Below are 24,386 nucleotides of genomic sequence, written 5' to 3'. Positions count from 1 at the left end.
AGGTACAAACAAAAACACTGCTGGAGCCGTCCATGGGGGGTGGCAGTCCCCAGGGCGATTTAGGGCTCCACGAGGGGGGTCATGCGGCCCCCTCCAGCATGTTTAAAGCCCTGAGGTGGTGGCCCCTGGGGCCTGTAACAGACCAACGCATTTAATGTATGTATGTCCCGGGGAGGTGGTGATCCCTGGGCAGGGTCGGGGGCTCAAGCCCCCCACACTTCATTTTTTAAACATACCCTAGGGGAGGTGTTGATCTCCAGGGCTACGAAGGGCTGAGTGGTCCCCTGCTTTTAATAATTATAGCCCTGGGGAAGTGGCCGTCCATTGACAGCTGGTCCCCCACGCGCCAATGCATCACAATTTGACATTGACCCATGGGAGTTTTAAATAAATGAAGCTCTGGTGCCTGCATTGGATTGTGGATTATGGATATACAGTTTGGATATTTGGGAAGCTGCAGACTCTTGCAGGATTGCATAAATGTACAAAAGCGGGTGGTGATGGACGGAGCATTTGAACCAATCAAACACTCACACCCAGTCAACAGATCTGGGTTTAATCCATCACTGTTCTGACCGAGTGCCTCATGGGAACAGTCCAGCCCGAACTGCCAAGCCATGCCTTCCCTGGAAGGGAAACAAACTTCCTAGGACCGGTTTCTGGCATTACAGCCGTCTTCAGCCAGGCTTGCTTGAATCCAGTGGCAAAGTGAGCAAGGGACTCATGTCTGAGCATACCCTGCCAACTTATGGTGAACAAAGCGGTACAAAAGTGGGTGGTGAAGGACGGAGCATCTGAACCAATCAAACCCTCACACCCAGTCAAAAGATCTGGGTTTAATCCATCACCATTCTTTAGCCCACTCTGCCACCCCAGTTCAGACATGGCCATATGCAAATCAGTCTGACCCGGTGCCTCATGGGAACAGTCCAGCCCGAACTGCCAAGCCATGCCTTCCCTGGACCGGAAACAAGCTTCCTAGGACCGGTTTCTGGCATTACAGCCGTCTTCAGCCAGGTTTGCTTGAATCCATTGGAAAAGTGAGCAAGGGACTCACGTCTGAGCATACCCTGCCAACTTATGGTGAACAAAGCGGTACTAAAGGGGGTGGTGATGGACGGAGCATCTGAACCAATCAAACACTCACACCCAGTCAAAAGATCTGGGTTTAATCCATCACCGTTCTTTAGCCCACTCTGCCACCAGATCAGGGAAGGCATGGCTTGGCAGTTCGGGCTGGACTGTTCCCATGAGGCACAGGGTCAGACTGATTTGCATATGGCCATGTCTGAACTGGGGATTGCATATATGGCATTCGCCAATTTCATTGTTTGGACAAGAGAAGCAAAGCATCCACTTTCCTCTACTGAGTGCTCTTCACTGCTGCAGACATGAGACAGCTTCCACTACACTCGCTTGGGTTGGTTACATTAGATAGATAAAACTACCATTCCCAAGGTGGAGGAAAGTCGGGTGGCTTTCACTGCTGCTATTGGCTGGGGTTAAGTAGATGGCTTCCAACACCTTCTCTTATTCGGAGAAGAGCAGCAAGGATTTCACAATCCTCTACGAAGTAGAATGGCCATGTTGGCCTTGGCCCTTTTTTCAGGGTCACCCCAGATATTTGCCTTTTATTTTCCTTGCTGAACCCATTTTTGTTGCCTTTTGGGTCTCTGTGCACTTTATTCCTGGTACGAGTGGTGATGTGCTTCTACTATCTCTACTAAACATGGTAAAATTGGCTTACATCCAATTGGTATAATTTAATTTACTGATTAGTCCCTGGTAAATGGTACTACATGTATCCAGGCCCTGTAAATTAAATGCTACTAGTGTGCTACAGCAATCGTTGTACCACCCACTAAAATAGCACTGTAAAACTTGTCTCAGGCCTGCCACAACAGCTTGTAGTGTTGAAATGTGCTTAAAATGACCACAGAAACTCCATTTTGTGTTGCGAAGCTCTCAGCAACCTGGTAAAGTATTGCTTCCTGTGTCTCTGTTGGAGCTTGCTTAACCCTCCCTGCTCTTTGTGGTTGAGCCGATTGAGAAGCTGCTTGTGTACCTCGCCCCCTGTTCCGCCAGACTTAGCCGCATCCTGTCCACTGTTGGTAATTCAGCTTCCCACGATCAATAACTGTGCCCCGTGACCACACCATCTGGGCACGGAAGTCAGAGGCTGTATGTATTGTGCAATTGAAAAACATATACTCTGTGACAACGCCATCTGGGCACGGAAGGCAGACCCGATGTACATTGTGCAACCAGGGGCAGATGCTCCCTGGCCACGATTGCGCCACCCGAGACTGATGAGGAACTTGTCTGATGAATAACTTGTCTGATGAGGAACTTGTATTGTGTAAAGGGTGTGGCTAGTGCTATAATTGTGTGGGCGCTGTGGAGTGAAGCAGCAGTCTCTGTAGAATTGTCTTTGTGCCATTCTGGGACCCTGTCCTTAGCTCGAGCTAATGAAATAACTTACTTATCTCCATACCTAAGTTGTCCTGGTCTCTTTGGTAACGTAAGATTCAGAAGGAGAATCCATAGATTCCAGGTGTTTCCTGCACTGCTGGCTTTGACCCTCCAGTGGGGAGGGGTATCCAAAAAGCCGGTTCTACAGTAGTTCTGTTTTTAGCTATCTTTTCAATGTGGCAAAATAAATGTTTTTACCAGGCCTACACCTGTCTTCTTAATACTTATATGGCACCACTAGGAAAGCCCATAAAGCTCATTGGGCAGTGTGCTTGGTATATGAAAAGTATGACATGTGTATTTACGTTTTACATCTCCTGTCAATGAACAACTCCTAAAGTCATTTTTCATTGTTGTAAGGTTATCTCTTACATAGACTAACACCTGGTTAGATTAGTACACTAAATAGGTGATAACTTCAGCTGGGAACAGATAGAGAAATGCTTCTTCCACTCAGTTGAATTGCAATTTAAAATCCTCTTATATGATAAAGTTGGATTTTAGGTTACTGTTTGGAAAATGCCACTTATAGAAAGTGTCATTTTTCTGCCTAAATCAAATATGCTTTTCATCCAGTGTCCACAATCACATGACTGCGTTGTTAGTATGTAAACAAGAAAGTTGTACAAAGTTCCCCTGGGAGTAATACCAATTTTGTAACGGAGTCTCTCTCTCTGAATTGACTTGTGAAATCGACAGTCAGGTAACCAGACAGTTCCCTTGTCGGAACTAAGAAACCTCACACAACTAATGAGCTGGATGACTTGTTTCATTCAGCCCTATGGTTGTCGTGTCTCATCATCGGCTTCCTGCTCCAACATCAAGCTGGCGCTGCAATGCCTGACGGGTAACAGCGAGTGTTACACTTTTGTGGAGATCTTTTGTTCCTTGCCGTGGTTGAGAGCGTGTGAGGGACCTAGAAAAGTGAAGTAGTGAGCAAGGTGTATTAAAAAAGGTTGGTTAATCCACTAAGTATTCTTTATTCGTGTGGTTAACCGCCTTATTAAAAAGTGAAATGAGGGGTACCGAGAACCAAAGTGAGGCGGCCGGCAGCTTCAGGTAAGTCTTTTTCTCAATTATAACCAAACCCCGCGAGCCAACTTCCGCACTCCCCGCACCTCCTCCACCCGCCCACGACTGTTATTTATGTTGGCCGCCACGGGACTGAGGTGCGGTGTTAAATGTTACTTCATATATGTACTTGTAGCCTTGCGCTGTCGGTCCTGGGTAAACTCCATATTGTAGTCACTGGTACCACTGTTGCCACATAGTACATTGGTATTGGCTTGAATGGCCAATTGAATGATCACCTCCAAGGCCACCTTCTTGATAATCTGCATGACCTCCTGCAGGACTATACACATGAGCATGACATGGCTGCGTGTACATTACACTGAAATGACTACCTACATGACAGGTTACATAGCCTGTTAAAACATATTGTGCGACATATTGCTTGCTACTTTGTAACAGCCTCATATATTTGATTACATAGTAAACTGCAAGGCTAATTCAATGCAAACTATTTGTCAATTGCTGGTTAAACAACCTGACAAATTAGAAATAAATATGCATGACAGATGTCTCTAATGTTGTAAGCATCCCACGTAGTACAGTGGTATACAGCCACAAAACTCTTCAGTGCCTTACCAGCACAGAAAACACTGAATAAATGCCACAATGATGTGTGTTACAATATCCAGTAAGAAGATATCACCCTGCAATAATAACATATCGACTAGCACAATAATCTGAAAGATCTAGTTGAGGTGCATAAATGTGGAGTTTATGAATAATAATTCCATACTTACCTTAGTACCAATTTTCACTATATTATCGTAGTCAATATTCTAGGTACAGTTTTTTGGCAAGACAATATTTAGAACTTGATAATTGGTTAGAACACATTCAAGGACACAGTTCTTACTTTTCTATTCGAATGCGTTCCTGCTACAGAACTCACACAATAAACAAAAATGATAAAAATCACGAATATTTTTTCAGACTTTTGACTATGTGGAAGGAAAAATGACTCGCACAGTTAGAAGGAGGTGTTGAGGTAAACCACAGCCGGAGGGTGTTTCGATCCTCGTTTTTCTCTCTTGTCTAAGCACAGTCCCTCTCCCATTTTCTCTCCTACTCCCTCCCTCTGCAATCATCTAAACATCATCTCAGGAGAACTTGTCAGAGACAAATGATACGAGCAGATTGGGAGAGTCTCAGGGGCTGTAACAATTTGTAACGTGTGCTGTCTGGATCTGGCAGGTGTCATTTTCCACACATCTGACTGAAAGAGAGAGAGGAGCATATCTGCGGATCCGAGGAGGGAAAGCAATAGATACTATTTGAAAAGTGTGTGTGCGTGGGTGTGTGTGTGTATGTGTGTGAGAGAGAAAGAGAGAGAGAGATAATGAGAAAATGGTGGGATGGACTGCAAAGCAAAGGCATAGAAGAGGTGATAGAGAAAAGATGTGTGCATGTGTAAAAGGAGGGAGTGGAAAGAGAGGCATAAGTGTGAAATCTGCAAGAAAGAGAGACAAGGAGTGAACAAAGAGGAGAAGAAGTGGAAGACAAACAGCATGAGAAACAAAGACAAGGAGATGGAGAGAGAGAGAGGAAGTGAGAAAAGGAAAGGGAGGAAAAGAGAAAGAGAGATGGATCATAGAAGGAAAGAGTGATGAAAAGGTTGCAGTAGGCAAGAGAGACTGAGGTGTGGGTCCGAGGTTTACAAAGGGAGGCGTGAGGGTGGAAGAGAAAAATAGGCAATGACCCTTTTTATCAAACAACTACAATTTCTATTAAAAACCATTAAAAGTACATATATATCAAATTCACATTTCGTATTTTGTTCTGTTCAATTAAAATAATAAATTATGTACAAAATGTACATTAATAGACAATTACTCATATTGTGATAGTGAGGTACAATTAAGGGAACTGCATTAGGGCCCAGATTTACTAAGATTTTGGGTCGGGGTTCCGTCACTTTTTTGTGCAGCCACGATGCAAAATTAATTTTGATATTTACAAAGCCAGGCAAAACCTGATTTGCATAGCCGAGTGCTGCTTTGTAAAAAAAAGTGTCATTCAACTTAGTGCATAGCGCTGCCATGTGTAACCTTGTGTCAGTTAGCCGCTAGATAGGTAGAGCATGGGTAGTCATGTGTATCCACCCATTTACTTTTAATCAAACCCATATTTACAAAGACTTGTAAAAATGGATTTGTACCAAAATGGTGTGTCTACCTGAGCATGGCAGAGTGAGGAGAAATATCTTTTATAGCTAAGGTGCCCCAAAAGAAAAAAGTGAAAATAGCATAGTGCAGGTGATCAATTACTAAAGGTTTTCTAAAACAAATATAGACATAAAAAAGACTTTAAAGCCAGTGTTTACAAGTTTTCATGGGGAAAATCAGTGCATTTCATGTAATAATCCTCTAAGAAACAAATCACAACACCGCATTCCAACAATAGGAAGCACATACTCCAAACAGCCCCCTCAGGTCCAGCACTCGTTCTTGATCAACCAATAAGGTCATTTATGTTTCCTAATGTTAGAAATAGTGTATTTCTTCTGTTAAACTTGGGAAAATTCAACTCACTTTTCAGTTTCCAATGGAGGATGTATCATTCACTGACCTGATGAAGGCCCTGCCCAAATTAGCTACTATGGTCAAGACATTCACAATCTATCCGACCTTGAATTGCCATCTGACACCATATGTGGCTCTTAAAGGATTAATATAAAATGCATTGATTTTCCTATAAAAAGCTGTAAGTACAGGAAACCAAGAATTTTCAGCACCTTTATTGGTACATAAAAAACACTCTTGTCACTGATCACCCCTCACATGCACTATGCCATTTTCACTTTTTTCTCAGGAACACCGTATTTAGAAGAAGATTGGATTGATTATTTAAATACAAGTTACGTTTTGCAAAATATTAGACTGGTAGCTTACTTTTTGGATGAATGCTAAGTGGGCAGCATGTTTTCCAAGGCTCACTCAATTTGTGACATGTAGTATAAATGAATTACTAGGAAGAACGTTCTACTGCGGTGTACTCCAATTCCAAGAGCATACAGTGGTTCCTGGAGGTATAGAAGATGCAAATGTAAAAGAAAACCACTGCTCCTGTCGTTAGGATCTAGTTTCCATAGGAAGAGCGTTTTTTCATTTGCCAATATCTTTGGCGTTGTTTGACCAATCTTCCCAACATTTTCAAAACTAGGTTGCAACTCAGTTCAGCTACTGTGTTGAAACTTTCGGGATGATTCGTCCAGCAGGGGCTGAGAAAAAGAGGGATCCCAAAACGCTTTTTCTCCATGTTAATTTCCATAGGAAGCTTTAGACACGGCTACAGCCCGAACTGCTAAACAGAATTACACCAAATTTGGCAAAAAAGGTAGCTCTTGGTCCAGAAAGCACTCTTTTTGTTAAAGGCTGTAAATCCTTTCAGTAGTTCCTGAGAAATGTATACATTTGTACATCTGAGATATTTCTCAGATATGCAACTGGGGCCGTGGAGGATCCACAAACTCACCCGATCTCGAGCCTGCGATCTGATTGGCTGCCAACACTTCAAACCAGGAAGGATTGGCAGTCCATCTTATGACTCGGTCAATTGAGTCACAAGAAAAAGGTAAAAAAAACTTTAATAAACAGGAAAGGGGGGCAAGGTAGAAACACCCTGATCCCCTAGGCCTGCTCAGGGGGGTCCCAGAGGGACAAAAAAAGCGTTACAAAAAAATCTTTGGAGGATTTACAGAGGATGTGCGAATCTGGCAGAAAATGTAAAATTAAATGAAGTTAGTTTTTTTAGGCCCCTGGGTGGGCCAGGTCCAGGGGCAATGATTCTTAGACCCCCACAGCCCTAGGGACCATCACGTTCCAGGGCTATATTTACAATAAATGTGTGGGGGGCTGCAGACCCCCACACAGCACCGGGGACCACCAACTCCCCAGGCCTAAGTATATATTGACAGTAATGCATAGGGGGCTTCTCCCTTCCCACACAGCCCCAGGGACCGCCACTTCCCCGGGCTAGTTTCAAAATGGGAGGGAGGGCGCACAGCTACCTTCCTGGAGCTGTTAATGGCCCTGGGGACAGCCGCCACCACAGGGCCAGCTCCAGCAATGTCCTGAGGTGTCCACCCCCGGTACAGTGCAGTTTGCTATGAGATGCAGGAGCTGTACTCATGCCATCCCATAGCAAACAAGCATGCTCGCTTTGACCAAGTTTGGTCAATGCAAGCACACCTTCTTTTACCCCCAGGGAGCTGCAAGAGGTGGAAGCCACTCGAAACTGCATGGGCCTTCAGGCTCCCCCGACCAGCTGGCCATGCCCTGGGGATGGGGTCCCTGGGACTGCAAATGGCCCAAGAGGAGGCCCCCCTCCCTTTTTGTTATTTAAAATAAAATAAAAATGGAAAGGCCCCAGTGGATGGAGTCCTCAGGTCGAAATCGGCTTGGGGTGCACCCCCTCCATTAAAATACATTTCTTTATTTAAAAAGAGATATCCTGGCCCCCGGGGTATGGGGTCCCCAGGGCCAAAAATGGCCAGGCAGGGAGGCTGCTTTGCCCCCCCTCCCTTGAAAATCAAAAAAGAAGTGGTCATGTACCTGGGGATGGGGTCCCTGGGGCCGAAATCGTCCTGGGTAGCTGAACCGCACGGCCACCCTCCCCCTGGTAAAAAGAAAAAGAAAAGCTGAGCCCCAGGAGATGGGGTCTCCGAGGCCGAAATAGGCCCCTCCTATTTTATTTTATTTTATGTTATTGTTTTAATGGGTTAGGTCCCGGGGAATGGGGTGCTCGGGCCGAAAGGGGTCAAGGGAAGGGGGCAACACAGCCCCATTTCTTAAAATGAGGGGAAAAAACGAAGCTGGTAACTCGCTGAGGCCCGTCCCCTTTCCCCACTACTCTGCAAGCACTCCTCCTGGTGTGCTCTTGGTTGGGGGATGAAGTTCCCTTTGCTGCGGAGGGTCCTTAGGGCCAACTAGCCTATATATATATATGCAGCTCCTGAGTGTACCAAAATCCCGAGGCACTCCCGGGCGGGTGCCGTTGCGTGTCGGTACTGACGCGTGTCAAATAGCAGCTCCAATCGTTTCCTGTTTCCACAAACGATAACGCACTCTCTGGGTTTATGCAGCAAAGTTTTAATCAGCCACGGACAGAAAAAAACAGACGCGTTTCAGACCTAAAATCCTTCGTCAGTTAGGTCTGAAACGCGTCTGTTTTTTTCTGTCCGTGGCTGATTAAAACTTTGCTGCATAAACCCCGAGAAACGATTGGAGCTGCTATATATATATATATATATATATATATGTATAATGTAAAATAAATTATTGTATTATTTTATTATGTTACACCATATATTTATATAAACACATACACATATACACACACATATATATATATATATTTATGTTTCTGTGCTTGTATAATTTATATATATAATATTAAATATTAGTTGCATTTATTTTTTGCATATTAAATGTATATATTAAAATATTGAACAATTACTACTTAAAACTTTATTAATATTCAAAATCAATATTTTTCTATATTTTTCTGACGATATTAGTGTCATTGATGTTTCTTTTCTGATATGTTTATACTTACCATTATAAGTTTAGAGACACAATATTTTGGTAAACAATAGTTTTGACAGGATATTTGTGTCAAACGATATTGTTTAACGTAATATTTGATCAGTGATCCGTTTACACATGTTAATAGGTTGAAATTTGAGTCAAAACCCAAGGGTGGCATGTACAACTTCACGATGCAAAGAAGAATTACTTTGTGTTAACTTTCCAACGAAAATCATTATGTGTGTTTGGAAAGCGAATCCCACCACAACACTATGTGCCCAATTCACATCACTTTTGTGACACAAACCCGGCGCAAACTGTTTTTAAGTCTGGGCCTGATTTTGGTTTCATTTATATATTTATTCATTTATTTTTACAAATTAACCCAAAGTCTTTGGATACATGTGTAGAGAGCGTATCACAGATGAGTTGAAGGGTTATGTCTGCCTCATCCAAGACATGAGGATTTATTGTTTGCTAAGGTTAGCATGCCATCTTTGGAAATGTGGTACCAGAATAATGTTGTTACTATGTCATCTGACAACTACTGTGTCCTAAATATAGTCTAAACAAAATTTCACCCCTTTGGAATTAATAACAGACAATATTCACTCCAAGAGAATATATTTTTGTAAATGATGTTTAGGGCACAGTATTTACCTCAGATGATATTTCTGTATTGCATAGTCCGACATAATACCGCTGTGGAAAAGAACACATATGCAGCCACCCAAAATGCGAACAGAAAGTACCTACCACCACACCGGCCACAGCAGGCAGGAAACGAGGATTACACGATGTCGTTTATCTTTAATTCAATTCCCTTCATGCCTCCAATTTGTAGTACATCACAACACCAATCTGGCGCTTTGATCAGAAGAATAATAGCAGCCGTCCAGGTGCAGGGAATGGCAGAACATTCATTACCGCGTGTGCAGGCTAATAACGAGGGCTGTTTACATGTAATTCTGAGAACCGCTGGGGACATGTGGCTGTCTTCTCCTGCCCTCGGGGAAGGGGGGTGTAGGACTCCACAGGGCACGAGCCCACTAAAAGAAGCAATTTGAAATTTATCAATTTACTGCTGCGACTGGATTAGCCTTGTTTAAAATAATGTAAAGGCCTGACTTCAGAAGAGCTGAACAGAGCCTGAAAGGCTCTGCCCTTTAAAGCCACGGTGCTCCCCCATCGGATAATAATGTCGCAGCCTGTGCCTGAAAAAAAGACAATTTTACTACGCGAGCTAACAAATTGGCTGTGAGACACGAGGGCAGAAAGGAGGTGAAGTCATGAGAGTTGGAGCTTTTTATGGTCAGCATATGATGTGTGGTTTCATATGCAGCTTTAAACAAACTAAGCCCCAAAGAATTTGAAAGGGATAACTTCAGTATTAAAGCTGTTCTGCTTTACTTTATTGGTAAAGGAACTAGATAACGCTGTTAAGGCACCTGCTGTAGAAATCTGTGTGTATCCAGTAAGAGTCATGAGAAATAAAACAGGTACAACTGCTCTGGTGGTTAATGCACATCCTGTAGAAATCTCTGTTTTATCTGCTGGTCAATGGATTGACATTTTATAAAATACCTCAGAAAAATGATGTGCTTGTTTGGCAAAGCGGCGTGTCCACTGAAGATCAGAAGTTAAAACTGTGGTAAAATAGCTCAGTGGGCTCTGCATGCACTGAAAACAGCTGCATGAGACCTGCACAGCATAACTTTGTTTTTTTAGGGTTTTAAATAAGGAGAGAGCGCGGGGCAGATTTACAAGCCCCTTGCGACACATTCACGCACATTGCGTCACTTCTGTGACGCAGCGATGGCGTAAACCATGCGTCATGTTGCGCCGTATTTACAACGTGACGCATCTAGGGAGATGCATCACATTGTAAAGCACTGCGCCACATGAAACCTGCATCAGGTTCTGGCACAGGGTGGGCGTTCCCTCGAGGTACGCTTCGTAAAAGTGACGCAGTGAAATCTACAAGATTTCACTGAGTCACTTTTACGGCCATGCTGTGTCAAAACCCTGCGCCTGATTGAAGCAGGCGTAAGGAGTGACGCAGCATGTTAGGCATAGGGCGCCCCCGAGCCTTGCTGGAGCTGCTTCACGCTTGCGACGCGACTCCAGCAATGCGCTGCATTATAAATGCGGCGCATCAGTGGTGGCGTACGGGTAGTTTTTCGTGTGGCAAGTGTTCTGGTGCATCCCTGCTGATTTGCAGAGAAGCACCAGACCTTGTAAATCTGCCCTTCAGTTTCTAGAGTCTTTGGTATGTCCCGAAGCTGAGCCCCCTGAAAGCTCACATGCAGCCGGTAACTCAGAGGCAAGTCTGGGGTTTCTTATGATGCCTTTAACATATCACACTCGGGTAGCCCTTCAAAAACACTTAAAACCTGCAAGGTGATCAAGGAGATAACATTTTTTACTTGGGTTTTTCTCAAGCCGGTGGGTAAAGTAAACGTCAATGATGTGAGTGGTGTACTTATAAAGTCTATAGAGCAGGCTAGGGTGTCTGTCGGAACAACACCTTCTCTCTCAGGGACATATTTATCAGAGTCACACAGTGTAGCAGGCCACCTTGCCTGTGCTGAGCTGCGTGACAGGGAAAGGGGAGGAATATGCTGTGTTTAACATTATACAGCGCATTCCTGTACTTTCCCAGTGCTGGCGCGCAATGTGCTGCGTAACGCCAACGCTGGTACTCTTGCACCATGATGCAAAGGTGCCTGCGTTGTAAACAGGATTGCTTCCTGCACAAAAACTATCTCCAGAGGAATTTTCCTCTTTTTCTGTGTGCTGCAGAATCTGGAATTGCATCAAAATTGATAGGTGTTGCATGGGAACACACACAGGATACCCATTGAATACCTCTCCGGTGGCAGAGTAATGCAACACAGCAATTTGCATTACTCCAGAATTATCAAGCCACTCAGGGCCACGCAAGGTGGCCTAGCATGGCTTGATAAATCGCATTTGGTAGTTGCATCATGCTTGCACCCCATTGCGTGGTGCAAGTGCAACACAACTACTTGAGAAATATGGCCCTCAGTCTATTCTCTGGAAGAAGATTAGCTCCAATATGAACAGGAAGTAGATTCCTGTCATAATCACTTCTACCAGTGTTGTAATGAAAAATGATGCCAAACCTTCAGGAGCTCTGTAGTCTCTACAGTATGAGAAGAGGGGCCCATGGGGCTCCGAAATCCCACAGATATTTGTTGTCCTTTGGCTGAATGGATGCCCTGATAGTTTGGGGGCTCCCCTGCACAGCAGGCACTACAGGGGCGTCGGTTACACCCCTGACTTCCAGCAATTTCCCTGGATTAAGTCAACTCGCAGTTACATAAGACTCAAAAGGCAATGGAGACATGTTCTACTTGGTTTTGTAGTGTGTAGGCATGTGTGGCAGCCGATGAAGGAAGTATGGACAGGAGCTGAGCCTCATGAGTTGAGGTTGCATGAGCAGAGATCTTCAGACCAAGCAAGATGTGACTCACTTGAAATAACATCATGTATGAAAGCAGAAAGGCTCCAGAACTGGTTGCCAGGTGATACGTAGCCACAGCACTGCACTGGGTACCTAAACAGGGGCAGCTCCTCCGTTTGAGTAGAGGAGCGTCACCCCACAAACATACGGCCCAGGCCAGAGCTGAAAAATAAAGTTTTAGTAAAGTTTATTTAATACCGTTTTATTTTTCAGCCACCAACTCATCCCGAATTGAGCATCAGGATGGGGCGGGGTCATTCCTGCTGCTGGCAGCAGGGAGATTTGTGCCCTTGAGTTAAAAATGGGCATGTCTGTTTGCCAGGCAGTCTTGCAACGGCCAGCTAGGCATGCACATTTTAAACCTCTCTAACTCAGTTGTCTTAAGACAGCTGGGTTAGAGAAAGCAAAGGTCTCCAGTGCTCTTGTAAGTGCTTATAGAGGCCGCTCCCATCAATCTTAGTGCTGCTCTCTTGCTGCATGACAGCACCACAAGGATTGGCTTGGGAGTCGGAGCCTGCATGCTTCGAGGAGATAAGGATTGAGGAGGTTGTTGCCCTGGTAGAAAAGGTAAATGTCCATTTATCTTTTTATGTGGCCTCATCACCCCATCAGGACATGCCAGTAGCCATGGTACCTAGTCAGAAATCCAGGTCAGATCCTGTAAGGTAGGTATTGCACTGTTGTTCCCTGATATTACCCTTGGAACTCATTAGGAATGATCGAAAAGCATTAGTTAAGGGGAGATTCTCAGACGTCTGGGTGTTAAAAAATATTAATTATATTAATAACACACAAAGTAGAAACAGACTGTGGGGTATGGGAATTAAAAAGTGCAAAGTGAGCCCATTAATCAGATGGGGCATATATCAGAAGTCCTGGATGTTTTACTCCATTACTGGTGTGCAAACACAGAATGTGCAGTTTTGCACACACCAATTCCACCATGTTTTACCTGTTGAAATAAGTGCTGACAAAAACGAGCAAGTGCAATAATTAAAGCAAAACTGCTGCTTGCCCCTGATTTTGGATTTTTGGAGCACAGTAGCTCTGCATGTCGAAACTTGCCTTGCTCAAATTGAATCTATTACAAAACCTCTCACAACTGTCGATACGGTTATGGGTAAATCTGGACAAATTCATTATTTCTGATCCAAAATCAATATCTGTGTTGGAACTAGACAAAAGTAGACCTGCGCAAAATGTTCACTATGTAGCAAAATTCCTAATATTCACATCTTCCCAAATTTCGTTTAGTTTTTGCCCACAGTACCAAGCAGAAAACGACTAAAGGGATCCCTTGAGACTTTTCTACGTGAACTGCGTACCTGCAATTAAAACAATGTCACAGAAGATACTGGCAAACCACTTTTCTTTCTAGAAGCATGCTTACTTTGATGGCATTTTCATGTAATTTTGTGAGATTTTTAAAAACAAATTACGCATTTTTGCACTTTCCTAAAAAATAATATGTCTTATTAGCTTCCCTTGTGAAGCCAAATCAATTTTGGGAGTGTACTCTAAAACCATGCATACTAAAACTCTACGAGACAGTTTTGAGATTGATGGGCCAGATGTACGACCCTTACAATTTGCGAGTCACAAATTGCGTCATTTTACGACTCTCAATTTAAGACTCTCAAATTAGAATTTCTCTGACACTGTTTGTGATTCAATAATTATCAAAGAGAGGGGAGAGTGATCTTTCGATCAACGGACACCAATTACCACTCAAGGAAGTGGAAGGTCCAGTATCAGCATGTGCCCGTGTAAGGTACAAGTAATGCAACAACGGGGGGTAGCTGAACTGTTCCTATAGAGAGAGAAAAATAGGTTGGCTGGCGTGACCGAAGGTGTGTATGTGACACCTTGGGGCATCCATTTTGTTGGATGTAGTTGCCTCGCACACCCAGAAGGGTGTCATGCTTCATCATAGGCGTTGCTCGTCGGGGAGGCGGTGCAACCCCCGATGGGCTCACCTCAAAGAGGGGCTCTTTGGCGGAGATCTTTTGTATCCAACTGCCTTATGGTGAAGTGGGGGTGTGTGGGCAGGGTAGCAAGTTTGCCTGGTGAGGTGATTAAAGTGTAGCAGGGGGTGCCGGAAACCACTTTATTCTGGGGGTCCCCCTACTGCAATTAAAAACGTGAAGCTAGCTCGCTAGGTATCAACAGGTTAGGTCGAGTGACCCTAGAGGAGGCTAGAACAGAAATTGGTCGACATGTTTCTCGCGCTGGGGCAAATCACCCGCGATTCATCAGGACCTTGAAAAAGTGAAAATAAATAACATGAAATCAACTACATGCTAGTGTCATGTGTGTGGTGTTGCTATAATTTACCTCTGTGGATAATCCTTCACCATAAGGCAGTTGGATACAAAAGATCTCCGCCAAGGAGCCCCTCTTTGAGGTGAGCCCGTCGGGGATTGCACCACCTCCCCGACGAGGAGCAACGCCTATGATGAAGCATGACACCCTTCTGGGTGTGTGAGGCAACTACATCCAACAAAATGGATGCCCCAAGGTGTCACATACACACCTTCGGTCACGCCAGCCAACCTATTTTTCTCTCTCTATAGGAACAGTTCAGCTACCCCCCCTTGTTGCATTACTGTTTGTGATTCCTAATGGGGTGGGAAATTGCATGCCTCATTATTATTCATGAGACAGGTGCAATTTGCGACCCCATTGGGAATGGCTAGCACTTCCAGGGATGGTGGGCTGCTGGGGTCAGCAGATCACCATATCTGTGACTGCTTTTTAAATAAAGCAGGTGTTTTTTAAAATGCAGCCCGTTTTTCTTAAAGAAAAACGGGCTATTTTTAAAAAAGAAAAATGAAACATTTCTCTTTCATTTTTTAAGAGTAGGGGGTCCGTAGGACCACTGCCTGCTCTTAAAAAACATTTTCACATTCATTCACAAAGGGAGACCCCTTCCCTTTTTCGAGTGGCTTACCGTCTACTCAAAGTAGGTTGTAAATTGTGAGTGTTTTGGAACCGCAATTGCTGTGGCAAAACAATTGTACATTGAAGTGCGAGTCGTTATTAGGAATGGTCGCAGTTGGCATGCCCCTTCCTAATAACGAGTCGCAAACCCTATTTTGCGAGTCGGTAATAGGTTACCGACTCGCAAAATAAGGTTAGCACATGGGGCAGACCAATTTTGCGGTTGTAAACAGGCCAATTTCCCGTTTGCAACCGCAAAAAATAGTCATACATCTGGCAAGATGTGCTTTAAAAAAACTTACATTGAATTCACCTCTCAAAAGTATATTTTGGATAATTTCCATTCCTAATTTTTTCTGGAAATGCTTAAAAACGAAACGAAACAAGCACAACATGTCCAAATGCATCTTTAGCTACTTTTGGCAAAAAAATAAATAGGTTTAGGAATTGCCATAATCTGCCTCGTTATATTGTCTGAGTTTATGTCATTTTAACAGGTTATAAGAACACAGTGGCATCAGATTCTGGCCCGCTGCCTTGCAGCATCTGCTTGACACTTAAAACAGGTTTAATGTTCACAAAAAACAGCGTGAGTCATCTTCTTAATGTCAAAGAAAATTACTAAAGTGGGTGTTCGACCTTCTGGAAGAAGAACAGGTTTAACGGGATTTCAGAAACACTTCCTTGAAATTAAGATGGTTGTTTTTGTGAGCAGGAGGCCGGTTAATCAGCTGATGACTTTTATCATGGCAAAATAAATCTGTCATCCTTTCACCTTTTGAATCTGCAGTGACAAGTGACTAGGGACAGTCAAAGTTGGCCGACATTACAATTACTTCAGGCTCTCGCTGTTTTCAGAAAATACAAGATACATACAAAGAGCTGAGTTGGGCTTAACACTACAATGGAGGTCTAAAAAGATGCAGTGCGGGGTCTTGGCTTCTGTTGGTGCAGAGGCACCAGTGTCAAGTGGGCTGAAGGGCCCACTGAGCCCTGATTATTGCTGTATTTCACAGTTCAAACAGTGACCATGAGGTCCATTTCCTTCCTTGCACTAGAGCCCATGACACACTGCCACCCCCACTGGTGCAGTACCAGGCAAATTGTAGTGGTCGGTGTTAACAGGATCGTTGTATTTCAGAATAGCATGTCTTTAAATATCATGATACAAAAATATAGTAGACAAAGTATTAGCTACAACACTATTGTCAAGGTAATATAAAAAGGAAAATGTAGATTTACTACTCTTAACTCTACATCTAAGTACAGTAACAATATATATTTATATATACACACACACACACATATATATTGATAGATAGATAGATAGATAGATAGATAGATAGATAGATAGATATGTGTTTGTGGAGTTAAGAATATTATATCTATGCTTACCTATAAGTACATAGAGCTTCAATATTATGGTAGTCAATGTTTTGGCTACAATATTTTTGTGAAAACAGGGAGCTATCAGCACGAGGAATCACTCTTATTTAAAAGAACCCTCACTCCCCAACCTAGGGCCTCATTAGCATGGCGGTGAATCCGCACCCTCCGGGCCGGCGGAAGCCATCGCCGGCCCGGAGGATGCGGATTCACCGCCACGGCCACAGTAAAACACCCACCGCCATATTAGGATGGCGGTGGGACCAGCGGCGGACGGCAGGTCCGTCCGACGCTGATCCATGGGGTGTGGAGGGCTATTTGGTGGCAGTGTCTGCAAGACACCGACAGCCAAATTAAGATGTGCATTGTAACATGCTTTTCCACGCGGCTTTTCCGCCGTGGAAAAGCATGTGGTCTTTGGTGTTTAGGGGCCCGTTGCGGGCCCCCAGGGTGTCGGGGTGGGGGGTGAACATGGGGGGTACCAATGGTACCCCCCAGCATTTACATGCACAAAGCGGCAGGAACCGCACGGTGCCTGCCGTGTTGTGCATGTAAATGTAAAATGTGCATTTTTAACCTTGCAGCGGGTGCTGCTTCAAGCAGCACCCACCGCAAGGTTAAAGATACAGGATATGAAATCCAGGGTGGCGGTCACATCCTAATTGCACCGGAGGAACCGCTGCTGCCCCTGCGGACGGTCCCTCCACCTCGGGGGTGGCGGACGGACGCAGGTCCGTCCGCCATCCTAATGAGGCCCCTAGTTGGTGACATACTTCATCATTGGGTTTCCACCAGGGAGGCCGAATGCCTCCCTGGTGTGCTACAACGCCAGAATTACAGCGGAGCAGGTATTCGTGGTGTGGTGTAAGTACAACAGTGAAGTAGTGCAAGTTAAAATATGCCTTGGTTTATTCCCAGAATAATTTTAATGGTGGAAAACCAGGTATCATTAAAACCAAGTGATGTGGATGTTTGTTAACTGGCTAGATTGACCAGGCACATCTAATTTAGACTAAGTGTAAATGGTGGTCAACATGTTTCTGCTTCAGATGTGCAATTTGGCGAAGCATTCATCAGGAGCGTTCCTCCACGGCGGTATGCACATGCTAAGGCGCACCCTAACCTGTGGGGGATGTAGTGGAACATTCGGGTCCATGGATCGGAACTGATAGATGACTTGCGGGAGAGTATGCTTTAGAAATCCTAACAGTGTCTCTAGCCCCCATCTGGACCCATGACTTGAAGTCAGTCTATACTTCACAATATTTTGGCTTTTTGGAACTCCACAAGGCCCCTATGGTAAAACCGTTAGTTTATCCACTCACCAGCCAGTTAACAAACATCTGCATCACTTGTTTTTAATGATACCTGGTTTTCCACCATTAAAATTCTTCTGGGAATAAACCAAGGTATCTGTTAACTTGCACTACTTCACTGTTGCACTTACACCACACCACGTATACCTGCTCCGCTGTAGTTCAGGTGTCGTAGCACACCAGGGAGGCATTCAGCCTCTCTGGCGGGAACCCAATGATGAAACATGCCAATGCTATGAAAAACAAGCATTGGTTAATCCCCTTGATCGCAGCGATGAAAAATCGAATGAATGACTTTGCAAGTCTTTTTCCAATCACACATGTGCACATACATGAAGCAGCAGACACATACACGGCAGGCAATCTTGGAATGGGTTTGCTGTTAGAGAGAACACACTCCAAGATGGCTGCTGATGCAAATGCATACGTCTTGATGCAGGTGCCCATTATTAATTTACCAGTCTTCATGGCGGACTGCCAGGTTAGAAATGTAAAATAAGTTTTTAAAATATAGAAAAGAAAAATAAGAGCATGCGAAAAAGAAAGTGAGCAGTCTGCCACCACTTTGCAGCTGTGGTATCTCGTAAATAAATAAATAAATGTATTAATTAAAACGAAGATCAGAAAGGGGAGCATGGTAGAGCATCAGAGGCGCTGGAATAAAAACCAGTACAAGCAAAGCATGATAAAGGAAGTGAGCAGCTCATATTACCAATGGTAAAAATAAAATTTAAATATTAAATACAGTCAACACGTGGAGCTCTGAGAAGTGGAATCGAAAATCAAAAGGGGGATAAAACAAGAGAGAGCAAGAAAACAGCTGCACTCTTACTTAGTGCTCGAAAGAAAATAAATAAATTGTCCCCTTAAGTAAGCATTGTAAGGTTACAACTCATCCAGTCAGAAAACTGCGAGGTAGAAATGCTCCTGGGTGGAACAAACACAAAATTAGGAAGGATAATATTTGAGTCATGGACAGATAGCTGAGACAGATAACGAAACAAACATTTTTTTCATCTTTCACCATCCACAAGACATTTAAAACACATTGTCACTTTGACCAATTATTTCAGGTGTGATTTCCCTGCAACGACTAAGGCCATGGTCTTTTGTGGTTGAAAACCAACATCTCTGGTCAGTTAAGAAAGAGAACGAGAGAGTGTGTGTTTGGTTGTAACAAAAGTTGGCAGTGTGTCAGTAGATAGTGAGAATTTGGAGGTGGCAGAACTGGCCCATAAACACTCGCAACACCTACTCAAATCTACCAAATCTATCAAATGTGTTTGTGGTGTACAGTCTACACCACAGAACATGTATTTTATATGTTCAGATGTTATGCTGTTCATTGGTTTTCGCTCCTGTCCATGTCTGTATGCAGCTTTTGCCCTGCACTGTCTTGTGGTTTCTAAAGAAAAAGATTCACATCCATGACGTGATGGCACCGAACAACCTTAAGCCTTTTGGTATCCAAAATAACATAATATACCTTATTTTGAGTAGGCTGTCTCTTAGTGTGCTTGATGGGTACCAGAGATTAGACCGGAGTGGGCTACTGGATTTTGACTCCTCTAGGTTACTCAGGGGAACAGAGGAAAGTTTGAGTGGAACTGCTGTGCTGTTTATTTGTATAGTAATGTCCTTTGTTTTTGCATATCAGAAACTGTCAGCTAGTGACTCAATTTTGAGGGAGGAGTTTACTGGTTTCACTCATGCAGTGCAATATTTGTATAAGCATATTTTCACTAAGTAGGGGTATCAACTACGTCAACATTGTTAATATAGTCTTATGGCCCACTGCTGAGGGCTTTGCCGGTTGTTATAGGAGCTGAACCCAAGTTATAGGCCCACTGAGGCTAGAATGTTCTGAATTAAAAAGTATGAAGAACAAAGACAAACATTGCAATGTTGGAGCATAAGTTATGTACAAGCCATAAGAAGCCTTGAGCAGCTACATTGTTTTCAATGGAGTTACCAACATTCCAATCCCTTTAATGGCCTGTATAGCAAAAATGGCTATTAGAACATTTTGCCTCATGAGGGCAGAATGTCCTAATTAACAAATCAAATGCTTGTGGAGGCTGGGTCAGTTGAAATTCCATGATGCTCTGAAGTAAGCATGGGCGAATTTTGCGAATCTCGCGTTCGCGAATTTGCGGATTTTTTTTTTGTGTTCGCGCGGGTTTCTGCCAGTTCGCGAGGGTTTTGTACAATTTCGCAAACGCGAACTTACCTGTCAGGTCGCAAGTTTTGCGAACTTGTTGTTTCTACGTGTCCAGCCTGTTTGGGACACTCTTCTTCATCACTGCCACTCTCTGTCACCACTGCCACTCTCTGACTACTCATGCCACCCTCTGGCCCACCCATGCCACCCTCTGTTTCATCACAGCACCCTCTGGTTGTCCAGTCAGTGTACATTATTGTGGCAAAGCAAAGCACACCTTCCCTACCTCAAGTGACCTGAATTAATTTGGGGCTGATTAATGTGTCACAGAATATTTTTTTAGCTGGCACCTGCTTCCTTAGTGCTTCCTGATTAGTGATCTTTTGCACTTGCTAAGTGCTTTCATTGTTGCAAAATTAGTTACAACACCTGCCCTGCCCCAACTGACAATAATGAATTAGGGGCTGATTAATGGATTTGAACTTCCAGCCTGGCTCCTGCTTGTCTCCCTTAGCTGTAATTCAGGACCTTTGTGGCATATGTGTAACTATTCTGAGGTTCAGAGCAGGGTCACATAATAGTTGCAAGTAGGCAACTGAACTCTGGAGGGGCCCCTCAGGAAGCACTACAGGAAATGGCTACTAATGATGAGCCTGAACTTTTGAACCTGGTAAGTAGTTTTAGTTTTGCTAAGATCGTATTTCTGCAATTTAGCGCTTATTCGCGGGGCGCGAAGTTGTACTGGGAAGCCGCGAACTCACGCGAACAGTGCGAGCAAGCCATAAAATCCGCTGCTCGCGGATTTGCGGATTTTGCGGGAGATTCGCGAATCTCGCGGATTGCGAATTTACCGAAAATCCACAAAATCCGCGAGCGAAACGGATTTTCCGCCCATACTTACTCTGAAGCCTTTGTATCACTGCTGTAGGTGTGAATGATCAACAGTTACCAGCTGCTAGGAGGGCCTCAGCTGTTAACTGCTGAACATACACAGCAACAGCTGTGATAGGAGACGTCAACCCCTGGTTCTCCCTGGGTTCCACTAAACTTATGTTCCCCTTTCAGCTGAGCCAGGAAGACCGAGGAGCTGAGCTGAGTTCTCCCACTTTTTCTTTCAGAGGCTCCAGTGACACAGGGAGCTGCAGGAAGACAGAAAGGGGAATGCTTCTGAATGCCATGAAACACCGGCTTTGCAGTTTGCTTTCCTCTGCCCAATCCATATACTTTGGAGAGACAGGGGAAGAGAGAGGCAGAGCCTGTGTATTGAGACATTGTATTGTTGGCTGGCCTTTACAAGGCTTTATAGGCCGCTGCAGTTTCATTGTCTTCAATAAAGTTCTCAGCATTCCAATGTTCTAATAAATGTTAGCATTAGGCCATACAATGGGTAACTCCACCTTCTGTTTAAGTGGTTGCAGAGAGAGGATTTGCCCCACCTTCTGTTTTCTCTCATATCCAGTTTCCTATTTTGGGTGCAAGGATTTGTGGCTTGTGACCCAACTTTTTTTCAGGGGATACAATATTGGCCTGAGAGGACAAAATGTGTGTTTCAAGACACCATTTTGCCCATCTCAGGTAGGAGGGTTGTGTGGCTACTGGAAGGTGTGAGTGGGAGGCTGTCAACATCAAGCAATCTCCTTCTGTATTCTGTACCTCATGGATCCAATTTATGCTAAATGCTAACTAAGAGAACGTGTCCTGCAGAAGAAGTTCGAGGAGAGCTGAACGGAAACTGTTTACGTTGGATAAGCTTAGCACATGAGGCTAGGAATCCAGCTCACTGTCCGCGATGCTCAGAGATTATGAAGCAAAACAGGGTCATTCAAAGTAACACAAATTCTGCTTCTTTCATGCCATAACATATCATAACATACCATAACTTAACATAATGTGTATTTGTAAAGCACTCATTTACCCGAAGGCAGTAGCTGCCGGCATAGATCGGGATGGCGGGGCAGGGTGGGTTGGGGGAGAGGGGATTATTTAAAAAAATTAAAAACTTACCTCATCGCTGCCGTCGTATCACCTCGGAACAGGAAGCAGACAGCTAGGCTCCCCTGACCAATCACAACGCTACAATGCAGCGTTGTGATTGGTCTGAGTGCCATGGTTCAGTGCTTACCCAGGGACTGGGGGCCTGGGCACGTTCTCCATGCAGGCTGTAATGCTGCCTGCATGGAGAACATGCAAAGTGCGCAATGAATGTTTGGCGGGCCCGAGAGGGCCTGCCAAACAGTCATTGCGTACTTAGGAGGGTGCTATCTCTTTCAACCAGCCCTGCGAGCAGAGCAGCCCTGCTTTGCCCCGTCACGCACAGCTGCTACAGAGGGACAAAATAAAGTGATAATAAAATTAAGTTATTATCATTTTATTTTTATTTTCTTACACTACTTCATAGCAGTGGGTTGACACTGCTCCGCCTTATCAGAGTAGCTGCCATTGCCCGTACGTATCTTGGCACTGAATAACAGCCATGTAGAGGAAACCACAAAATATGGTGTGCTACATGCATCATGCCCGGTGATGGTAAGCTGTCTATGAGGTTGGAAATATCTCTTTTTCTTTGTATTATATGATACTAAATCTATTTTCAAACCCAGTTTACCGCAGCTACGTTTTGAACTCTTTTAGCATGAGATCTTGGAAGTATCTATTATTGCTGAATTTAGTACATTACCTTTTTTTGTAGGAAACTTGTGGTTTGTTCATTCTATTCTTAACCAGCTGCTATCCGTGCAGGTAACAGCGGTGGGGCAGTGGGGCCACGTGTGGGGGGGGGGGGGGGATTTCGAGGGATGATGCTGGGGGGAAATTAAATAAATAATTAATTTTTCCTCTCCATCGTCCCTTGAAATCAAGCCGCCCCCTCCCCCCCCTCCCACGTGACCCCACCGCTGTTACCTGGACGGACCGCGGCTGTTCTTAACGCCTTGAAAAACTGAGCAGTATAATCTTCTCAGGGTAGATTTGATGCTAGGATCAGTGTGAGGGAAGCTCAAACAGGACCCTACAAGGCATACAGTGATCACTAGACTCAGATCCAGCTCTGCCCACCTACCCACTCACCCATGGCACCTACACCGCTGCCCATGCCTCCAAAGCATTCTCAACTCAAGAACTTTCTCCCTCTCACTGCAGTTACTGACAATTGTAGTTTGGTAGTAGCTATGTCCTCCAGTTGTCTGCTTCCTTGAGCACAGGGTTAAAGAAAACTTGTCTGCAGCGAAAAAAAACATTTCAGAGGTAGATGATGGTAGCAGGTAAAGAGCCATTTTCTGTTGCAGTGCACATATCCCTCTTCTAGACGCTTGCATTGAAAGCCATCCCACAGCTGCGACTCCAGGATCAAATCTTAATTTAGATTATGGCCCGCTGTTACCTAGAATAATAAAATGCCCACTGGCCACTGCGCAATCTTATCAAGACGTCTACAATTGATTTCAGCCATAGGCCATTGGAAAAAAAAGCTTAAATAGAACTTAAAGAGATTAAGTCCGATTACGGTATTAAAAAGAAAAAGGGGATTTTCGAAGAAGCTCCCTGTTGACGAGTGAGTCCATTATCTCTGTTACTCTATTAGGTTTCAGTGCCTCCCACAGTCCTTTGCGTGTTTATCCATTCATTCTCCAAAATGCCCGCAGCACGGCAGAGATGCTTCCTGCCAACCCTTTTTTTTGGGTCCCTGGCAGTTTACGTTAAATGGCACAAACAGAGGGCAGGCCAGAAATTCTAGGGACAGAGTTGAGTCAGTGCGAATAGTTTTTTTTTTTAAGTGCAAGGGGGGGGGATATACTAAGCGCCATGCAGTAAACAAAAACACTACGGGGCAGATTTATGTCAGACTTGCGGTACTTTTGCGCCGCCGTTGCGTCACTTCTGTGACGCAGTGGCGGCGTAAACCCAGTGCCACATAGGACCTACTTACAACGTGACGCATCTATGGAAATGTGTCACGGTGTAAGGCCCTGCGCCAAATGAAACCTGCGTCAGGTTTCATGTGGGTGTTTCCACGCGGGGGGGGAGTT

The sequence above is a fragment of the Lissotriton vulgaris genome, chromosome 7 (genome assembly GCF_964263255.1).
Source record: "Lissotriton vulgaris chromosome 7, aLisVul1.2, whole genome shotgun sequence".
NCBI lineage: Eukaryota > Metazoa > Chordata > Amphibia > Caudata > Salamandridae > Lissotriton > Lissotriton vulgaris.
The sequence above is the reverse complement of the archived record's forward strand: the minus strand, read 5'-3'. Positions refer to the sequence as shown.